At 36.3% G+C, this 21,382-nt stretch overlaps 1 protein-coding gene and 1 long non-coding RNA gene across 2 annotated transcripts in view; one reads left to right on the top strand and one right to left on the bottom strand.

The window, feature by feature from the left end:
- Positions 1 to 21,382, top strand: part of LOC150096698 (cytosolic carboxypeptidase 6) — a 414,915-nt gene that overhangs the window by 358,374 nt on the left and 35,159 nt on the right. The window lies entirely within an intron of this gene.
- On the bottom strand, positions 5,304 to 21,158 carry LOC150096699 (uncharacterized). The gene is made up of 3 exons (XR_016549808.1): positions 20,686 to 21,158; positions 7,567 to 7,705; positions 5,304 to 6,547 (listed from the first exon to the last, which is right to left on the bottom strand). It is a non-coding gene; the product is annotated as an uncharacterized LOC150096699 (long non-coding RNA).

Genomic DNA, 21,382 nt, shown 5'->3' with positions numbered 1-21,382 from the left:
AGGTTCTGTCCTTGATGGATGTCGAGGTGGGAATTCGAAGCTGATACACTAGCAGACGTGACGGGACTCCGAGAAGAGCGAGAAGGTTTCGGGAAAGAGAGAAAGAAAGAGCGCGTGGATTGGGGGGAGGAGGGGGGGGGGGAGTTGTGTTTCGCTGATCGCTTACGGGATCGTTTCAGTGCTGATTCAAAAGTCGGGTTCGTGAGTTCCATGAAAAGCATAAATGGGAGTGTAAGCCCATGCTATCCCCCCTCTCCCTATGAGAAAAGGGGGGGGATGCTATAACTGGGGATTATGGGAGTTAGGGTTCCGCCTCTTTCGCTTAGTGATGGGACTAGCAAGGGTGAATCACCACGTCTGCCTGGTAATATAAGCGAAGGATGACAGGGAGTATAGCTAGAGAAAGGGGGTATTATTGTTCTGAATTGTAGGATGAAACGTCTTGTTTCGACTGAAGAATATGAAGGTATCTTAGGTTACTTGACGCAGTCAAAATTGGAAGTGGTGTTTCTATAGAAACGACAAATTGGACGCGTTCCTTGTCATCTAATGGATCACCGATTACAACAGGAAACACTTTTTCGATTATATTTTATAGTATTTTTTCAGCACTCTTAACACACCAAGCCAGTTAAGGGAACTTCTAACCCCCCTTTAAATTCCATATAGCCTTTCAGAAACTTGGTAACTGTATGCAGAAGAAATGGATTCGCCAACGGTTTAATTCGGTGAGATTCACTTCTTCGAGCGAAAGGTTGCTTTTATCAAAAATAAATTAATAAATAAAACAAATAACACCTACCCACGTGACACACAAGCACATACCTAGAAATATGAACCCTTCTAATCATACAATATCCCTCAAAATTTAGGTACGGTACTCATGTTTTCTAAGAGTCCTAAAAATAAAGGATACACATATAGGATAAGCTTATTAATCTACTTACAATTAAGTAATTCAAATATAATTTCACAAAATAAAATATTTTATTTTGTAAATTTTTATAAAATATTTTATATATTATAATACTGTTAAAGATAACTGGAAAGATTTTTTATTACTTGATTTTGCATTATCTGATTTTCATATTTTACTAAGAATCCTAATTTTTTATTTTATGTAAGAAATATTAAATAAAGTTTTTCATATCAATAAAAAAAAAAAAAAATATTTAGAGTTAGAATCAATCGACCGTAAGATGCGGTGATTGATTCACTCAATCCAATACCATTGGAGGGTAATGGATGGCAATGCTTGTAGCCAATGAAGTTCTAACTGAGGTTCGGCTATTGCTGTTACCCTCCTGCCATGATCAGAGCTTTAAAATAAAAATATTTCGTTTGTTATTAGTAGTTTCAATATTTTGCAAAGTGCGCGCTAAAGGAAGATTTTTAAATGATATAAGTGGATGATTATGGAAAGTACCTGCGGGAAAAAGTACTAATTTGGATTAGGGATAACTGTCGGATACTATTGATTACATCCGTTACAGACTAAACGACGAACCGTTAAAGTTGAAAATGAGACTTGTTAGCTAGTGATCTCATAATTATATATATATCTCATAATTCAAATATTATATAAAATAACCGTTATAAATATAATAATTAATTGTAATAAATATACACTGCTCAAAGCAATTTAGGGGATAGTTTAGTTTTTGTCGAATAATTATAAATTTCTGCAAATAATTATAACTATTGGGTACTTTATATATGAATAAATATTTCTTACTTATGGATAATGTGTAATTGATGAGATATTGTTTAAATAATCGATATTTATTACAAATTATACATTTTAGTGTGAAATAATTTTAACAAGACTATCCCCTAATTTATATTATATATAATAAAGTTCATAATAAATAGCGTTCGTTGCCGTGATAATTGTAACAATATTATAATATAAATGGCGTTAATACATTTAGAAAGTTTATCATTAATACTGTTGTTGTAAATATAAATAAATCGAAATAAATCGATTGTTCCCATGATAATTGTAATATTATATGAAATGTATGGAAATCGCATATATTCTGCTTCTTAGGACTGCACAAAGATATTTGGCACACTATTTAAAATATTAAATTTTAAATTATGAGTGAAATATTATCGCACAGTTATTTGGGGGGGGGGGGGAAATAAAATAATTATATTAAGAAAGCGTGTTAAATGTATTCATAATGACACACATGGAGGGACATCTCCATCTGTAAACCTCTTTAGCATTTGTTTAATGCAAAATATGACCCAGTCTCAGGAATTGTTTTTTTAAAATGTTAACTGAGTTCATATTGATTTAGTTAATGACTTCCTGTACTTCTACTAAGGCAGTTATCCCATATAGTATTTAAAAGGGGGGGGTGCATTTCTTCCATCCCGTGACGAAAGAACATTCGCAAAAAAGAGCGAGAACTCTCACTAAAGTTGATTACCCATTTTTTTTTTCTCCTGCATCTCTCTCTCTCTCTCTCTCTGTAACGTTAAAACCCCGCAATGACACAATTTGATTATTATAGGTAACAGTTCCCGCGCGTGATGTCCTCCAAGTCAAGTCGATGGAGGGGAGGTTTATATAATCCTAAGCATCTCATTATCAGTCAAGTGATGCTGCTTAAGTACTTTCCACAGCCACATCCTCTCATTCACACTAACGTTTTCCAGAGATAAGAACACTTCTCTGCAACTATCGTACGGGGTTTAATAGCTTAGGGATAGGTGGAGACAGGTTGACATTGATGGATGGTGAGACTCGGTTCTCTCTCTCTCACACTGAGAAACACTTCGAGTATCTATAATGAGTAAAGGTCTTTTTTTTTTCCCCTCCCCACCAATACTTATTTATATGTCCTTTCCCTCCTTGATAAAGGAAGTCTTCAGCTTTGTTCAAATTGCTAATCTACTATTGTTAGTCAGCGTGTTTTTAAGAGGTTGAGAAAGATGGAAAGTTTGGCTGGCTTCCCGTGCTTTTTCACCAACATTTCCCCTCTTCCACCCCCCCCCCCATTTCAACCCTCATCACGGCAACTTAGGCAGATTAACTATGAATCCTAAAAAACCTCGAATAACTTTTAACAATAGTTGCTTCGAGTTTCAAATATAAGAATGTCGCCTCCCTCTTATGTATTTTTTGTTCTCGGAAATATTTAGAATTATTTTTACTTAAAAAAAAAAAAAAAAAATCATTTTTATAATTTCCCATAATTCACTGCGCTAATGTATTGGAATCATGTTTTGCAACTCATTAGCGCAAAATCTTTTAACAATCCACCGTTGATATTGTGCAAGACCATATAGCCTCATATCGAAGTCCTCTCAGAACAGTTTTTCAAAGAGAATAATAACAACAATAACAACAAAAAAAATCGTGGGTTGCATAATAAATAAAGAAACAGATACACTTAGGGAACGGTAAGCATAAAAGCAGTAATACAAACTTCAAACGTCTTAGATATCGATGAAGACGAAACATCAAAAGATTTCTTAAAACGCAGACGTTTCCTTGATGTATAGGTTGCGCTCTTTCCCAGTAGAGAACGAAAGAGGGAGGAGAGAGAAAATAGAAAAGGGATTACAATAATGGGGTGTTATTTTCCTGGCTACTCGTGGTCGCAATACAAACATGGATGGAGACGGCATGCATCTACCAATCTTATTCTATTTGCATCCCTTGAAGGAAGAGCAATAATGGAAGAAGAACAGACAGACTAAGTCCTCTAGAAAACAAATCTGTAGCAACAACAGTGAGAAAGGAGAAAAAGAAGAAAAAAAAAAAGCATCAGCTAGCTGATACCGTGTGTTAGATGAAGTTGGGGAGAACGAGGGGAAACGCAGTCTTCTTTCATACTGGTTTAATCGAAAATTTATTCTGTCTATCGGCCATCAGCAGAAGAGAAAGGATGCGCCGTGTGCATACGAAAACACAGGCGGTCTTGTATCTTTATCCCTATCTTCGGTGCTCTCTCGTGTTCGGGCGAGTGCAACAGCTACTAGCTTTTGATACGTTCCCTGAACATGGCCACCAACAATTTTCCCTTGTCGATAGGCTTCTTGTTCAGTATTCACGAGATGCAAAGACAGAAGAAGTTTTTGATTTATTTTTCACTTTTTCCTTTCTGGTCTCCTCTGCTAAGAGAAAAGTGATTTTTTTTTTTTTTTTTTTGCAATGAATACAAAAACGACTTCGTAATTTGGTGCAAAATTGATTCTTATTTTAAAACTATTCCTCTTACAGAATTTTAAATAAATAAATAAATAGTTCTTTGAGTTCATGGCGTTTTTAATTTTTAAACTACAGTAGATTCTTTTTTGGAAACAATACAATTGTTTTACTTACCAAAAAAAGGAAAATGCATGGAGGTTTGACACCTGACTCATAGATGGCGTTGTTGTGTTTTTGTGCGGAAATTGACAAAATATAGTTGTAGTTTTTTTCAGTTATTTTTGTTGCATTTTGCACTTGCATAGTGAGCTAAGATATCATCTATTGCTTTTTTTTGTGCGTTGAATCTTCATAAAGATTCAGTGTTTCCAAATCCTATTTAACTCAATCACTTTTATAATGCACAGACCAGTTATTTGTGGAATAAGGTTGGATTTTATGCAAAACTGGCACATTTGTTCTGCTAAGCTGAAGGATTCGCCTATTTCATTATTGGACACTAACAAAACATAATGTCACATCCATCTTGACCAAAGAAACAACAGACACACACATTGATAGATACGCACCCACGCGCGCGCACACTGAGTCATTTGTATTTGTGAGAGAGAGAGAGAGAGAGTTAGAAAAATCTGATAGTTTACGGTGTTACTGCCAGCTGGCGATCTTCTTCAGTCATTTGTCGTTGGTTTATTATAGAGAAATAAAACATATAGTTTGAAAACCTCTCCGGATTTCGAACCAAAATTAATCTTCATCAAAAGAAAAGAAAAAAAAATCACAAAACGTGTCCATAAATGGAACATCCAGAAAACTAGGTGACAACCTATATATTCTAATTTATTCCCTGCATCTTCGTGACAATTTGGACGCTTTTATGTCTCTGTTTATAGTTCTACGGGACCCTTTCAATGAATAGGTCGCGAACATAACATCAGCACGCTTCTAGCATTAAAACAGATATGCCAACCTGCAAATAAAAAAAAAAAAGGAAAAGTTATATTATCACTTCCTATTCTAAAGGCGGACTAGTTTAGCTTTTTTTGTGTGTTGTCATAGAAACCATAACGTCATCCTTAGTACACAAAAAATTACTTTAGTAATGAAATTTCAGGAGAAGTGAACGTAATGCTGATCATTGTCGTAAAAAAAGGGTGATACAACATTTATTATTGAAAAATATTACAAATGTAAACCTCCGAATACAAAGTATGAGTTAAATCATTAGTTACAATGGTCTTTAGAAGCATTACGAAACTACTACTTACAAAATAGACAATCTCTGCTTACGATACAAAAATCTTCATTTTTTTTTTTTTGTGTGATCATTTATAAACATGAACAAAATACTCGCATATCAATGAGCATAGTTTAATATACAAATATTATATAAAAAGAATTTTACTAAATACCGAATATTTCTTCATTATTGAGGACATATTATTCCTCTCCCTCCCCGCAACAAAATGAGTTGGTCCCAATGCTAACTGCAGAATTATTCTCATTAACAAACGAACTAGACAGACGGCTATAGCAAATACCATGACAACCACCAGGACACTTGGAGTGTAACTTCACGCTTCAAAATACCGTCATGTGAACCTGACATGCAAAATGGCATTTTGTGAGAGATATTGGCATCAATGGCACAGTTAGGGAGGCACTTGGTAGAGCGATTGACGGGATTTTCACGGCAGGCGGTTGAAACGTGTAACATTTTACAGTCAGTTCCTCCCACTTGGGCAATTTAAACGCAGATTCACACCACCTCCTCTAAATAATGGTTTTTAGTCCTAATACATATTTCATCGCTTAAAAAGCAAATAACATGTAAAATATTTGAACCTGGATTAATAATAGTTTAATAGACTTGTATATATCGTTATATATAATATATGAATATCGTGTGTATATTAGTAATTATAAATTTGTAGCCCTTTCCTTGTAAAAAAATATCCTTGCGCCTGCAACAATCATATAACTGGCCTAAATATACGCTGTAGGCCTTGGTCTAAATATCCAACAATGAATTTGTAATAATTCGTGATTTGAGCTCATGTGCGCAGTTATAGTTGAACAATGGTATCCATAGTAACAGTCACGCGTGTTTCGTCTGTTGCAAGTGAAAAAAAAAATCAAGGTTTAACGTTCTAATTCCATAGACAGTTTCCATGGATGTTTTCAGCCTATTTATTCCTTGATAGTAAGCAGGGAATAGTTAGTCGAAAAAGGAAAGCAGTTTTGTTAGGAGGATGATATGTTTCGGTAACTAAGTCGATACAATTAAACATCAGTCTGATTGTCCAATCGTAATGATCCTCTCTTTAGTTTCTCCTCATCCGATACAGGTGTGCTTGTCCTCTCGATGTCATCCATCTGGATCTAGAAAATATAATGAATTTATTAGTGGCAAATTTTATTTAATTTATTATCTAACTATTCTAAATTTAAATCTGTAGAAACAAATTGCTTTGCTACTGATTAAAAAAAGGAATATTAAGAAATTATAATTATTTCTAAATTAAAGTTTTAAATTAATAAGAACAATTTTTTAAAGTTATCATGGTTACTTTTTAAAAATGCTCAATATTGTTGCGTAGTTTCCAGATCGTTCAACAATTAAAAATACTAACAATGACTATACATTGTTAAAATTATAAAGGCGATTGTTTTAAATTTTTTAGTCTTTTGGTACTAACAAAACATAATTGGACGTTACAAAGTACATTTCAGCTAATAAAAACAATCTGTTTTGCTTTTATTATACAAAGAACAGATTTAAATTTGTTTTCGCGAATATATTACATTCAGAACACAACATTATGTGCGTGTTTGGGTGGGTGGGTGTGTTTTTTTATATAATATCTAAACAAGTTTCATTCTCATGTACCGGATAAATTTAATTTACTATCTTACTATTCTAATTTTAAATCTGTAGAAACAAATTGCTTCGCTACTGATCGAAAAATAAAGGAAGCTAAAGTACGAGAAAGCATGGAAGTCTTTCAAAAATAAAACTAGCAAAGATTATTACAATCATTATATGCAGATGTAAGAAACTACAACTGTCTCTACTTGGAATTAAGGACTACGTCAGCGGGGAAAAAAAAAATAAAACAACAGCACAATCGATTTTTTTATTCTTTGTCGTAGTAACACAAACAGTGTACTGACTAGAAACGTAATTACTGCTCCAGAAGAGGGACCGTATAGAAATCACCAACAGTATTTATTTAAACTTTTTTTTTTTCATATAAATGTATTCGTATGGAAAAGATTTGGAAATGATAACAAATACGGTTTACAATTTCAAAAGAGTGAAAGACAATCTGATGGGAAACGTGGCAACAGTTTTCTTTGTGTCAAAACTTTCTTTATCTTTCTAGTAACTGATTCCTTACCTCGACATGAGTAGTCATAAGAGGAGCCGATGCGGGTGTTGCCTTTCGAAATATTGGACACATCGGTGCTTCCCATGGGGCAGGATGGAAGCATGCAAGGGCACAGAAAATCCCCTGGATCACCACCGTTGTCAACACCCTGCAAATGAAAAACGCAAGAATATCAGCCGACATCGTACTCTACAGTTCAGCGTTAGCTGTCCGGAAACATTTCGTTTTGTAATCCCTGGATCGATCACACGGTTCCTTTGCAGCGATAGGTTATTTAATATTACTGGTATGTTTCCTGTGCTTGTTTTCTAGGGATTGGGGGGGGGGGGAAGGGATGCGTTTTGCAACGGGTACTATGAATAAGAGAAACAGCTGTTATGAATGTTTTGTGGTTTGGGGTATTCGTGTTTGGACGTATTTTTCGTCAGAGATGAATGTATTGGAGCAGACATTCTCTCTCTCTCTCTCTCTCTCTCTCATGTAACGCTTTCGGGGACTTGTGACAGTGGGAAAGTCTAAGAATGTGTTTCATAACAGACAAAAAGGTTTTTACAGCTTTTCAGAGATTGTGACAGTGTGGAGGAAGATCCGGGATTTTTTTTTTTTTGTTATGTGGTTCCCACCAACGAAAGACTGTGACTTATGGTGGTCATTAGACCGTGGGTGGGCTAAGAGATTTTTTATATTTTACTTTATTGTTTTTATTCATTTTTTACATAATTCACTGCATGCTGTAGAGACCAAAGATCGAACTTTTTCAAGCCACTGAAGCAGGAGTATCAAACTCAATTGGGTGCAGGCCATTTGCCATAAAACTGTATTTCAATTGAGCCGCAAACATTTTTGGACTAAAAAAACCTGCACCAATTAGAATCGAAGGGATTCTAATTGGTGCAACTAAAAAATAAAAGAATGAGTATAAATAAATTGGAAAATTAATAACAAAAATTTTATTTATTCTAAGTCATTACAAGACATAAAATGATAATATAATGATTATGACAACTAAAAAAATAAATAAATAAAGAATATTTTTGTTATAGTAATATTTACAATAGATAGCATTTAAACCAAAATTAATTTATTGCTGCTTTGAGTTTGTGGGCGCACTCACACACATCTAGCTAAAAATAATAGTTTTTAGTTAGATACTGTGTTTGCCGGTGCAACGTATGGCTTGCTTGAGTCTACACAGCATGGTTAATGTGGAAGGGGACATGTGATTCATTACTTAGTACGGTTTTTATCCCAGTTGTCTCTAATTGCACTAAACAAATATATTACACATGTTGAGAAATATATTACACAGACAGCAAAAGCCTCTGTACCTTAATCAGGGATACAATAAAACTACTTGTTTTTCTTGCATCTGCAATATAGTGGAAGTTGGGGAGGGCGTGTTGTTTACCGTGGGAGCGAGTTATCGCCTTTTTTTAAATCTTTCCTTGAGGTGTCGAGGGCCGCAGGAAATTGCTTTGTAGGCCGCATGCGGCCCGCCAGTTTGACACTCCCTGCACTAAAAGCACCCAACAAGTGGGTCTCCCTCTGGTCGATTAAATTTATCTCTCATCTAAAGACAATAACAAAAATCCTTGGCCAACGGTGTGTTTCTCCTCAACTAAATGGTTGGTGAGGTAGCAGCGCTGCTTTACTAGAGAATTATTATACGCATACTGTACTGTTATCATCGTAGTGTGCTGCTACCTAGTGACGCACACTGAAACCACTCACTTCCAATTAATTTGTGCTGTTTTTGTTTGTAACTTTCTGACCGTAGAATAAAGTGGTTTCCCGTTGCTTCCTTGTCCACCAATATTCTATCTTTGTAGATGTGTGTTCACAAGACCTGTTTATCTCTTTTGAGGGACGAAACTCCGAGTTTTGGGGAGGAAAACCCCTTCGACTGAAAAGCCCTGATGAAAGTTCCTTGTGTCATAGACGGGACTCGAACCCCTATCTTTCCAACCAAAGGGCTCCGTTGAAACCAACTGAGCTACTGAGGTTTACTATTTATGATAAAGAAAATTAATACCAGCATATAATCCACACTGTTGGAAGTTCGGAAAACATTAAAGTAATAATTCTTTCCTATTATAAAGTCATAATAATAATTAAAATAATATTGTTCACTTTTTTTAGGACTCTTGTAGTGAAGGGAGTGAATAATATTATGACAAAGAGAGGGGGGGGGTGCCTTCGGATGATTTCTACGTGAGTTTCTCTCTCCAACTATTCTCATTTATTCTTTCCCTCCTATCCATCAAGAGAAAGACTATTGGTACGTTAAATATGCCGAGTGGCAAAGTTTACAACTTTTGTACTTTGCGACGGTAATTACGATCGCGAGTCACGTTCCGCGGTGGGTTGGCCTCTGACCTTCTTCCGGACACGACGAAAAACAACGGAGCCATGTTGGATTTCCCCGAAGCCACTTTAATCCGAACCTCGTTGCTCTTTACACTGTTAATTGAAGGCCATGTCGATGTGCGTGCGTTTGCTATTCTTTGCTCCGAGAGCCAATTGTACAGCAACCGACCGAATCGAAACGGCCCTGTTTTCCCGAATGTTTTCCCCACGGGATCAAAAGGGAGAAACCGTTAGCACCGTCGCTCCCAGACAAAAACAGTCGTGGACTTCTTGTGTCCTTTAATGATCCCCCTATGCACTCCATCCCCCCCCCCCAACATACCCGTTAACGTTATTGTAATGGAAATTTCTTGTTAAGCCGCGCCCCCTAACGTAGAGTTGATTAGTTCCTTCAGATTCATGCATAGCACGTGAGTCGGAACTTGCGACTCTTTACGATTACCTTTAATATCCCAAGGGTTACGTAGGACTACAACCGAAGCCTTCTTACCCGCTATTTTCTTCTCCCCCCCCATTCGTCCCCCCCTCTTTCAACCCTCCCCTTCTATCGTCTCCTCTTCTTGTTTCGGTTCATCTGTTTACTATATGAGCGCACACGGACATGAAGCAATTGCAAATAACTGAACGTGCAGGCGCTCAAATAAATAAAGGCGGCAGTGAATAAGCTCCAGGGAGGTTTAATTTCAAAGATGACAAGTCGTAAAATTTGGCATGCCGCCGTTGGTTCACGCTACTTCATCATTCGGGAGAACTACACAACTGAATCTACATTTTTATGCCCCTGCAAAAGCAAGCAACCAAAGGAAATGCGTCAAATGGTAATGGTGCAACAACATTCATAGAAAAGCAGGCTGATTTTCTAACCCATTGTTCGATCTATTAAATAACAATACTCTCCCGGGATTTTATTAAAAGCATTACGTGTTGGTTTCAACAAACAGTGCATGCAAACAATGCCATCACGTGATGGCTAAGATAACAATTGATGCGCTAGGCGGTATTTTAATTCCATTATTTCTATCTATCATGCTTGTTTCTTTAATAATTGCGAAGCATATTTTTACCGTCTTTTAATCTTTTAGTTCGTCGCATAAGGACATTTCCAATAACCGGTCTCATTTGTTTCCAGCTTTAAAAGCAGTCGGTACTTAACACAAGTGCCTTGTTGAGCTGATTAGTTTATAATTACCAGACTTCGCATTCTGTTCTGTCTGTTTTTTTTTTTTTTTTAAACAATTATCCATCTCACCCATTGCACTGATTCATTTGTAAGCAGATCTGCTCATCGAGATGGAAAATCGTTCTGCTTATGAATGAATACATTTTTCACTTTTTTTTTAATTTAAATAAAACATTTTTTTTTAAAAATATTCGGTTAATTTTTCCTAGCGCGAATAGATGTTGCCATCAGAATCACTTGGGGATTTCAATAAATCACCCAAATTTATTAGCATAACATATCTCCGTTTAGAAAAATTATATCTGCTTGAAGAAAAGATCGCAAGAGGGCTTCCGTTATACTTCAAACAGGAGATTAAAGTTGATCAAGTTCGGCGACAGTCATAACTGCCAATTATCTAGACGCAAAATTAAACGAACTTTTCTATATAAAAAGTTTAAGCAATTTATCTAATCTTAAATATAAAGTAAAAACAATAATTTTCTTTAATAAATTAAGAGATTATCAAAATTTAGTGCTACACCATTTATTATTCTACTTTCTTTTATTAATAAGGTTTTATGTTTAGGCGTCTGGTTACTGGTGAGGAGAAGACTAGACCTATATACCCTTGGAGGATAATGGATGGCAATGCTGTAGCTAATGAAGTTCTAACTGAGGCTTGGCTATTGCTGTTACCCTCCTGCCATGATCAGAGCTTTAATTTAATAGCTCAATAACACCTTATCCCTACACTGTCCTCTACAGATAACGGGGAAGATGAAAAGCATTCTTGCTTCGCCCCTTTAAGCCAGTCCTTATATAAGGACTGTCTAGTTACTTAACTGATTTTGTTTTGGACTTTTGACGAGAACTGATAATCATTTTAGATTGAGCCTGATTAGATTTCATACAAAGTTTTTCAGGAATCTGACATTGCACTGGCGCTGACACAGTATTCATTCTATCTCCCCCTCTGTATGAAAAATGCACGAGGTCTGATGGCCATGTAGGTCCCACCCGAAACGAGGACCATTGATGGATTTGTGGTATTTTAGGAAGGTAGGTTTTCACTCTGTGGCCAAGCGAGTTCTTGACACTCCTTTCCCCTTTGCTTTATTTAGCTAGTAGACTTCCGCGCGAGTCTACAGGACCTAATAGTAAGCTATTAAGCCTACAGGCGTAATGGAACAAGAGGTATATCTACCAAGGCGTTTTTTTTTCAAGTATGGACATCACGGACGATATTGTTCAAGCCTTTAGAAAAGAGCACTTGCTTGACCTATTTAAGAAGATATTAAAAAGGTTTGATACAGAATTCTCGGGATTTATAAACATATAGGCCAGGTCAATGATCAAGGACAGGATGAGGATACAGAGGGCGAATTCCCAACTGTCCCATCGCCCAAGAACCTTCGACAGATCGACTCCCAGAGTGCACAGGCAACCAAAAGACGGAGGACCTCTGAAGATCTTATGGAAGAAGATCTAACACCACGAACTTCAGAAGACAAAAAAGAAAAAGTCCCACCAGTGATTCTTCGGGACAAAGAAAAGTGGAAATAGGTTTCAAGGACCCTTGGTGAACAAAACATCAACTTCACCAGGGCCAAAAACACAGATGAGGGAGTTAAGATTCATCCTGCTACTGTCTCAGATTATCGCAAAATGACAAAAATGCTGGACAATTTCAAATTCCCCTTTGCACTAGCAAGCGAGAAAAATCTAAAAGTGGTACTCAGAGGGGGTTGTGAGGACATCACAACAAATGAGGTCACGGCTGACCTCATCAGTCAAGGACTTACCCCAATCAAAGTTAGCAGAATGCTGAGATCTGACAAAAGGCCAATGGCTTTAGTACTAGCAGAAAACAGCAACACCCAGAAAGGATATGCGAAGTGAATGTCTGCAGGCTCAAAATTACTACTGAGCCTCTAAAGAAAAGGGCATTGGCCTGCCGATCTCCTGCGCCAAATCAAGGACTACACGTGCCTGTTGTGCCAATTGTAGAGGACCTAACCCCCGCAAACTACAAGGGGTGCATTTTTCACCCAAAAAATCGTGGATCAGCAAAAGTGAACTCTACTCCTCCACATAATGACACTATAAGCAACCAATCAGGTTGCTCTTCTGTTCGAAATACCTCAACTTCAGCAGCACAGGAAGGCACGCGATCCTCATCCATGACCAAGACATATGCAGAGGCGACTCGAACTCAGATTCCTTCATTACATGAGCGAGCAAGTCCAACTTAACATCAGTTCTAACTGCGTCTCTTGCCACCATTTCGGCAAAGCAAGCTCCTCACCATCTTCCAGAAAGAGATTCTATCTAGAAACCCAATCCATACTGACAGCACTATACATTGTATAAAAAACTCAAACCAAACTTACTCACGATAATAGCATGGAATGCTAATGGCCTGCTAAACAAAATCCTTGAACTGCAAGAGTTCACGCACAGATACAATCCTGATATAGTCTTAGTTAACGAAAACGCACCTTAGGCCAGCCAACAAGCCCAAAATTACGGGGCTTTACGATGTATAAAACAGACAGACTTACTGCCAGTGGAGGAGGCACAGCTGTATATATATCAAAAATTATTTAAGCCAGAGAAGTCAACATTCCCATCACATCCCTCCTCCATGACCTAGCAGAAAAGTTCTTCACCAAGACAAGTAATCATCCAAACCCGCTGATCAAGCAAGCTTCAGACTACAATGAAGCAGAATTCTACAAATACAAAAAACCCAAGTCAATCCTATACTCAGCTGAACACAGCTAATCTCACTGCCCTTCCAGGGCGAGCTTAAAGCTCAATAACTCTCCACTCAAAGAACTCCCCTCTCCGACAGAGGGGAATATGAAAAGCATTTATGCTTCACCCATCAAACCAGTAAAGTTCTGCGTGTGTGGTTTCTGTTGAAATGCAATTTTAAAAATTCAATTTTAGTCCAATTGGATAACTTGATCTACTTTGCATGATACCACCAGACCGTTGCTATGGCAACGTTGGTCTTCCACTCAAGAATATAATCATGAGAAAGTTCCGTATGTTTTTTTTTCTTTTTTTTTTGTTGCTTGGGATGAGATTTTTAATAGTATAAATAATTTATTGTTTGAAAATTAGTTTATGTATAACAAATGCTAAAGTAAAAAAAAAAAAAATGACCGTTGTATTTGAGTAATGTATAATGTTCATATTTGTAAAATAACAAATGTGGACCTGATTGGATATAACGTAAAAAAAATTCACTTTCGCAATAACATTCTTGTGTGATGACGTCATATATTATCATAGTGATGCAATCTAGAAATGTCTGTGGCTTTTCGATCAAACTAACGTCTGATGAATCCATAGTAAGTGTACTTTTACATATACGTCAAGACTTATGATATTCGATATGGGATCGGTTTCAATTGAGTTTCAATATTGATGAAACTCAGTTAGTGTTTTGTTCAGAAAAACCAGCATTGATGTGTTAACAGCACTATCCGTAAATAAGCTAAGTATTAATACATTCTGAAATTAAAATACTTTGCTGTTTCGAATGATGAAGCTTCTTGCTTTTCAATTTTTATCAGTATACGCCTCTTCTATGAAGAAATGTGCAGATTTTTAGTTAATTATGAAAGATTACATAGATTTTGCAAGCGTTTCAATAATTTTAACCGTCCCAGAAAGATTTTCATCTTTACCGATAATAATTATAATAATTTTTTTAAAAAAAGTATTATTTTTATTCTCTGCTAATAGTTACCCACAATTGCGTTGCTCCGAATAGCGATTATTTTAAGTACTTAATTAAATATCTAGTAATTTAAGTAATTAACTAATCACGTCATTATAGTAACTGGTATTAGTTATTTATTCATTTCGTTTTTTATTTTTGCTTTAAAAAAAAGTGAGTGATATTAATGAAACATGATTAGTATTAAGAAGCACTGCTTTCGTAGTGTTTACAAAATCACAATGTTCCGACATCTTTTTCCATAACAGGAAAAGATGCAAACAAAATTTCCACAATTCAGAAAGCATCGCAACATCTTTGGCTGGTTTCATCTACTTCTTAAAAAAAGAAAGAAAAAGGAAAGGAACCATGCTCCTCTGGAGCGGGATTTTTTTTTACGTAGTGCCTAAACCCACATACCTCATACACCATCATTCACCTCCACACCCCTGATATTCCTGACTGAACCTCGGATTGCAGTAAAAACAGCCACTGTCCAAACTACACTCGGCAGAGAATATTAAATCTAGAGATCTTCTTGGGCTTCTTCTCTGGCTCAAAATTTCCTTGTCATATTCTGCTACATTCATTTTGATAATATCTCCACCAATTTCGAACTCTGAATCCGAAGTTTTCACACGACCTTAAATCTCATCCATAGCATTGCTGAGATTGATTCTCTCCATTTCTCCTCTTCATTGGTAACTTCATTCGTAGTCACCTTGAATGCTACCAATCCCAGCCCTGTCTTCTTTCCTGCAAAAGAGATCTGATTTCATCCAGATCTCCAAACAAGATCAGATTTCTCCTTGGACTGACTTACAGCTCTAGCTTTTTCTAGCACAAATTCTTCACATCCATAGTCTCTTCGGCAGTCAAAAACTTGACATTCTCTCCTATTCAAGACACCTCTTTTCGCCTGTGAAACTCCTAACGCTACATAAATCCAAAATTCCCCACTCCCACACGCAAGAATACTGTTCTTGCGTGTGGGGTGGGGGTATCAGTAAAAATTCTTCCTTAAAATAGTCGATGCTAACCATGAGAACAATCCACTTAATAGATAATCTCTCTCTCTCTGATTGACTTCAGTGATTTGCTCATAGATGTTTTGTTTCAGACTTATGGCTCTTCTATAGGTGCTTTACATGGCCATAAATCCCAATGTACTATCGACTGAAAGGTTGGATTCATATTTTTAAAACATCATGGATGTTGTTTTCCTGTACATAGTTCTATTATTCCCCTTCACGGGGTCATTTCAACCGAAGGAATATCGTCGAAACACACACACATATATGTAGAAAGTTTTTTTACGTTGGGTATACTATACGTTAAAGATACCAAGAAATTTTATAAACTTGGTTTTAATCCTATTTTCCCAAGTAAGTAAACAAGCAAGTAAGCGAATTTTGCGCCTGAAGTATTTTCAGGTCTGAGGCAACTCGTGGTAAAGGTGGAATAAGCTCTGATCACTTGCCTTAGTATCTCCAGTAACAAAGCACATCTCCTTGCGGACATGTATAATGCATTAGGGGAAGGGCCACTACCCAGACCGGTTTTCCTTTTTAAGTGTGGGGTTACCTCTCCAAAAACTTGTGAGATCCCTCGGATCACCCAACAATAAGCGATTCGCAGGATCAAAAACTCAGCATTGTTCCCCTCAGTAACAGGCTCATTTCACTGAGAACTCTCAGTGGCTCGGCTGTTGTTGCCCGAGTCTTGGGGAGGGGGGATATGAACTGTAGTGCTGTAGCTCATGAAGTTAACTGAGGCAATGCTATTGCTGGTACCCCCCCCCCAGATGAAATATGAGCGGTTCTGCTACAGCTGTGCCTGAGTTAACTTCATGAGCTCCAGCATTGCCATTCATTACCCCCCACCCTGGACCTGGGTGACAACAACAGCCGAGCCTCAATTAAAACTTCATGGGCTACAGCATTGCGATTCATCACCCAAGCTTCCAACCGGTTTCGACTTTCATTGAAGTCTCGTCAGTGGGAGCCAGACCCTGAGATGGATACCAAGGTTGAAGTAATGAAGAACTTATATTTACCTATACGAGTTGCCACAAGGTGCTTTGACCTTATTAAATAAAAATCTCAGGATGAGAGAAAGATGTACAAGTTTTTTTACCTTGATTATACTATACGTTAACGAATCAAGAAATTTTATAAACTTGGTTTTAATCCTATTTTCCCAAGTAAGCAAACAAGCAAGTAAGCTAAGTTTGCACCTGAATCAAACCTGCAATTACCTGAAGTAATTGCAGGTCTGAGATTTTCAGGTCGCGGGTCTGAAAATACTTCAGGCGCAAATTTAGCTTACTTGGGAAAATAGGATTAAAACCAAGTTCGTAAAATTTCTTGGTATCTTTAACATATATATGCACACATACTTGATTAAAATGTGGTTAATACGTGTGTTTCTTGTAATTATGATCTCATCAAAGGTTTCGTTATTTAAAAAAAAAAATGTATATATACTGTTTTACTATCATCTTACGGTAAACATTTTTATAATCATTTTAATAATGAAACTGAAATATGTAAATTAAAAATACTTGTAGAAAAGATATAAATTACCCTCCTTGCTGTTGCACTATTCAAATTTCAATTATCATAATATGAAAATTAATTATAATTTTATTCTATTAATAATAAATTAGCTAATAGAAAATGTAATCATTAAGTGCATTTCTGTGTCACACGCCTATGGATTCGTTAATGTCCAATAGAAGTACCGAGTCACGTGTCGACACAGAGTACTTCAAAAGTCATTTAAAACGCCAAGCAAACAACATGACGGGCGACGAAAAATCCACTTCTCAACAGTTCAACGACCACGTTCTGCTCTATAGGCACGGTCAACTGCAGAGTTGTGCTAAAGGTCAAAACTTGGTGAAGGAACCCTTAACCGCCCTGATGGGGAAGTCAAGGGAGTCACCCAAGCAAGAAACATGAGTTACAGATATGAAAACGGTCCAAGAATCCGCTTCGGGCGTCAATAAATCGGAGCGAAGGTGCGTTAAGAAAGAAGCGGGGTTCAAATGTTGGAGATGAAGGGCTTACATGCCATAGTTCGTAATAACTTGGGTCAGCTGGGCGAAAACGGGTTTGGAGCAACTCAAGTAATCGTCGTCGGTTAGATGATTGCAAGGTTCTCCACCGGAAATGCGGGGGAACGGTACAGTAATCTAGGGTTGTTAAAACGGTTGCATGAGATATCGTAGTTGATCCACAGTTTGTATGGAGAAACTCGCAGACAAACATTTCGATAACGTGTGTATTATTAGATAACAAAATCGAAAATATAATAATAAATATTTACTTAGAAAATTTTTTTTTTCTTTTTTTCTAGTGAAGAAAAAAAAAACGCCCTCTTTGAAAGCCCGGGGGAAAAAAAGCCTACCAACTACAACTCAACTGCTATTCTTTTTAACATTGTTTTATACGATTCAAAATGGCGATAATTACTTTGCGCAGGCGCATTGATCATACGCAAACCAGACCGTATTTTTGCCCTTCAACAATGACAGATCTGTTTGCTTAGTTGAAATGAGCACGAATGAATACCAGAAACTGAAAATCACGGCTCTTAAACAAATGATCTCAGAGAATTTTACCGAATCAAAATGGAAAGAAATTTTTCCCCTCAGTACTACAACCGAATTTGAAGCTGTACTCTGGGTATGAGGGACAGTACAATCTCTCATACACATTTATTTATTTATTTATTTATTATCAGTGGGGGGAAAACAGGAGGCATTTTAAGTAATGTCTTCTGTTCCCCCCCTCGGAAAATAGAATGTATTTATCAATGGCTTTTACATGGATAACCCTCCATCTTTCAGCTTGTTTCAGCTCCTCGTCATCCATTTTGAAGACGAGGAGAATCTGATACCCTGCTTAAGAGGGTATCAGATTTGACTATGGGCTGGATGGGGAAGATCAATTCAATCAAATGTTGCAATTACCTTCTTGTGTACAGATTGGTGTGAAATCGGGGAAATTTACAGTTACCTAACAGCTATTGGTTTTTCTTACATTCAGAAATATACATAAATAAGTCTGATTGCTAATTTTTAAAACAAAACAAACAATAACATAAAATAAACTTTTCGAATTTGCCCTGTAAAGACAGTCCCATAAAACACTACCTGTTTCAGAGGCTGTCATCAACAATCTAAACTAAACTATCAATAAAACTGCACCTCGTGCAGAATATCCAGTAAGCCAACTGCCTGTCATTACTCAGCTTCCTAACTGCAAAGGTTAATGGTGAAGTTGACCTACGAAATCAATGAATTTTATTTATGAATGCTTTTCTGTCTGCATCCTTCAAAGTCCAAACTTTATGTATTGTTTTGAACCCGAAGATCTGTGTGGAAACAGACGTTCATCCAAGCAGATGTAATAAATTATATTTATTTATTATCAGTGCGTTTTCCTCCCCGTATGCGTGGAAAAAGCAGATTAGGTTTGATTTTATATCAAATAAAATTACAACTTCACGATCATAAAGTGAGTGGAAAGTAATATATTAAAGATTAAATGAAAAACCTATTGCACACGAATTGTTTTAGAGTGCTTATATAGTTTAAAAATAAACTCGTGTGAATTAAATTAATTTAATAAAATGTTTAAAATCAAGTTTTTTTTCCTTCCTTAGAAATTATAATTTTGTTACTTATTCATATATTTTTTTTAAATTTATATGATTATATTTTAATTATGTCTATTTATTTATCGTCAGAAAAAATAAAAAATGATTTGTTGACATTTCTCGGCATATTAAGATAAAAAAAAGTAAAAACAATATACAACTTCAATACATCCTTACCATTTTTATGTAATTTACATAAAATTTGTATAATTTTTCTTAAAAATAATAATGCATCTTATATTTTACTTTAAATTTATATCTTATTCTTTTCATTTAACTTAAAATATTATTAAAATTTAAAAAAATATAGAAAACACTTTAAAATTTTTCATATTACAATAATAGATGTAGACAAAACAGGTGGGTTCTGTAATGGAAGAGGACGAGTTCAAAATTCGAATGATTAGTTTATTTGTGATTGTCTTTAGAAGATGGGAGATGAAATTGAAATGAAAATTCATCTCAATCATTTAGCGGCCTGTTACACCGGAAACACACCAGTTCTCCTGGAGGCCTCAAGTAGCTTGTGTGAGTTCCACGTATAGTCTCTAGAGCAGGGTTTCCGAACCATGTAAAAAAAATAAATAAAAATACAAAAAAACAACAACATATAATATAATATGCAGTACCGTAAATGCCACCCACGGTACTGATGTACAATATATTATACGTAAATTTTATAATATAATACACTATATAATAAAAATAACTCAATTAGATAAAAATGTATAATATAATAACAAATAATATAATAAGAGTATTGATTTGCTTCAAATGTTATTAATCTTTAAAAAAAAAAAAAAAGACTAATGAATTTTACATCCTACAGTAGTATTATAATCAAATCAGGACCAAAATACTTCTAAAATTCATATGTGCCTCAAACACTTCAAGGTCTTATCCAACTCTGTTTGCTAAACATAAGGAACCGTAAATTAAAGCTCAAACAATTAAAAAATAGGATTCATTTAATTAGTTTTTTATAATTAGTTTTTTTAACGTTTTGTCAACACTGCATTCTCGCATTTCACTCGAACAATTAACCGCGAATTTCTATTATTGCTTGTAGCGCTTTTACCAATTAAATGTCAATACCTATTTCCAACTGTAATTTGTTAACAAGCAATTCTGTAAAACTGACTTGAAATTTTACATCTGTTAATTAGCAAAAGGAACGCCATACATCCCTAAGGGGATTACTTACATCACAGCCACTAGGCAGAACACGTATAATTCCATGCTCTCGAGACTCCACCGAGATAAGGCACCAAAGGTCAATACGAATAACCTCCGTTGATCATAGAGTAAGAGGTGGGGGGGGACGATATGAGTCGCAGCCACCAAATAACAAACGCCAACAACCCGTTCGATGGTACTTGGAAATTGTTGAGCCCTTAAAATGTCGAGATATCCAGCGTCAGATATCAATAGAGCTTCCGAAGTCGCTTGTGTATCGCTCCCCGCTAAGCCTAATTGGCTGTTCACCGAGACGAAAACCACTCTTTTACACTTCGGTACGTTGTAAAATGTGCTCTCCTCAGCCTCGTGAGACAATCCACAGGTTACGTGATCGGCAACAACTCGAGCGACATTAACACATCAATTTCAAAAAGCTCGCTGATTTCAACGGCAGAGTTTTATTCCACTTGGTAGTAAACCGAAGATGCGACTTGCTACCTGTTCGGTCGCCATAGACCTAGACGTGCACCAATATACAGGTGTGGCCTGTAGAACAGGTGAGGCTCTAGAAGCCTTACCCTAAGCAGCTAAGCAAACAGGTGACGGGGAGAAGGCGATTCGCTTGGTAACTGGCGCCGCAAGTCTTACGGCAAAAAGATTCTCATTAGCTGGTGTTTTTTTTTTTTTTTTTTTTTTAATTTCTCCTGCTGAAATCTATTTAG

This window comes from Typopeltis vanoorti, chromosome 18 (genome assembly GCF_054136105.1).
Source record: "Typopeltis vanoorti isolate ZY-2024b chromosome 18, IOZ_Tvanoo_1.0, whole genome shotgun sequence".
In the NCBI taxonomy this organism is placed as follows: Eukaryota; Metazoa; Arthropoda; class Arachnida; order Uropygi; family Thelyphonidae; genus Typopeltis; species Typopeltis vanoorti.
This window is presented reverse-complemented; position numbering and strand designations above follow the sequence as displayed.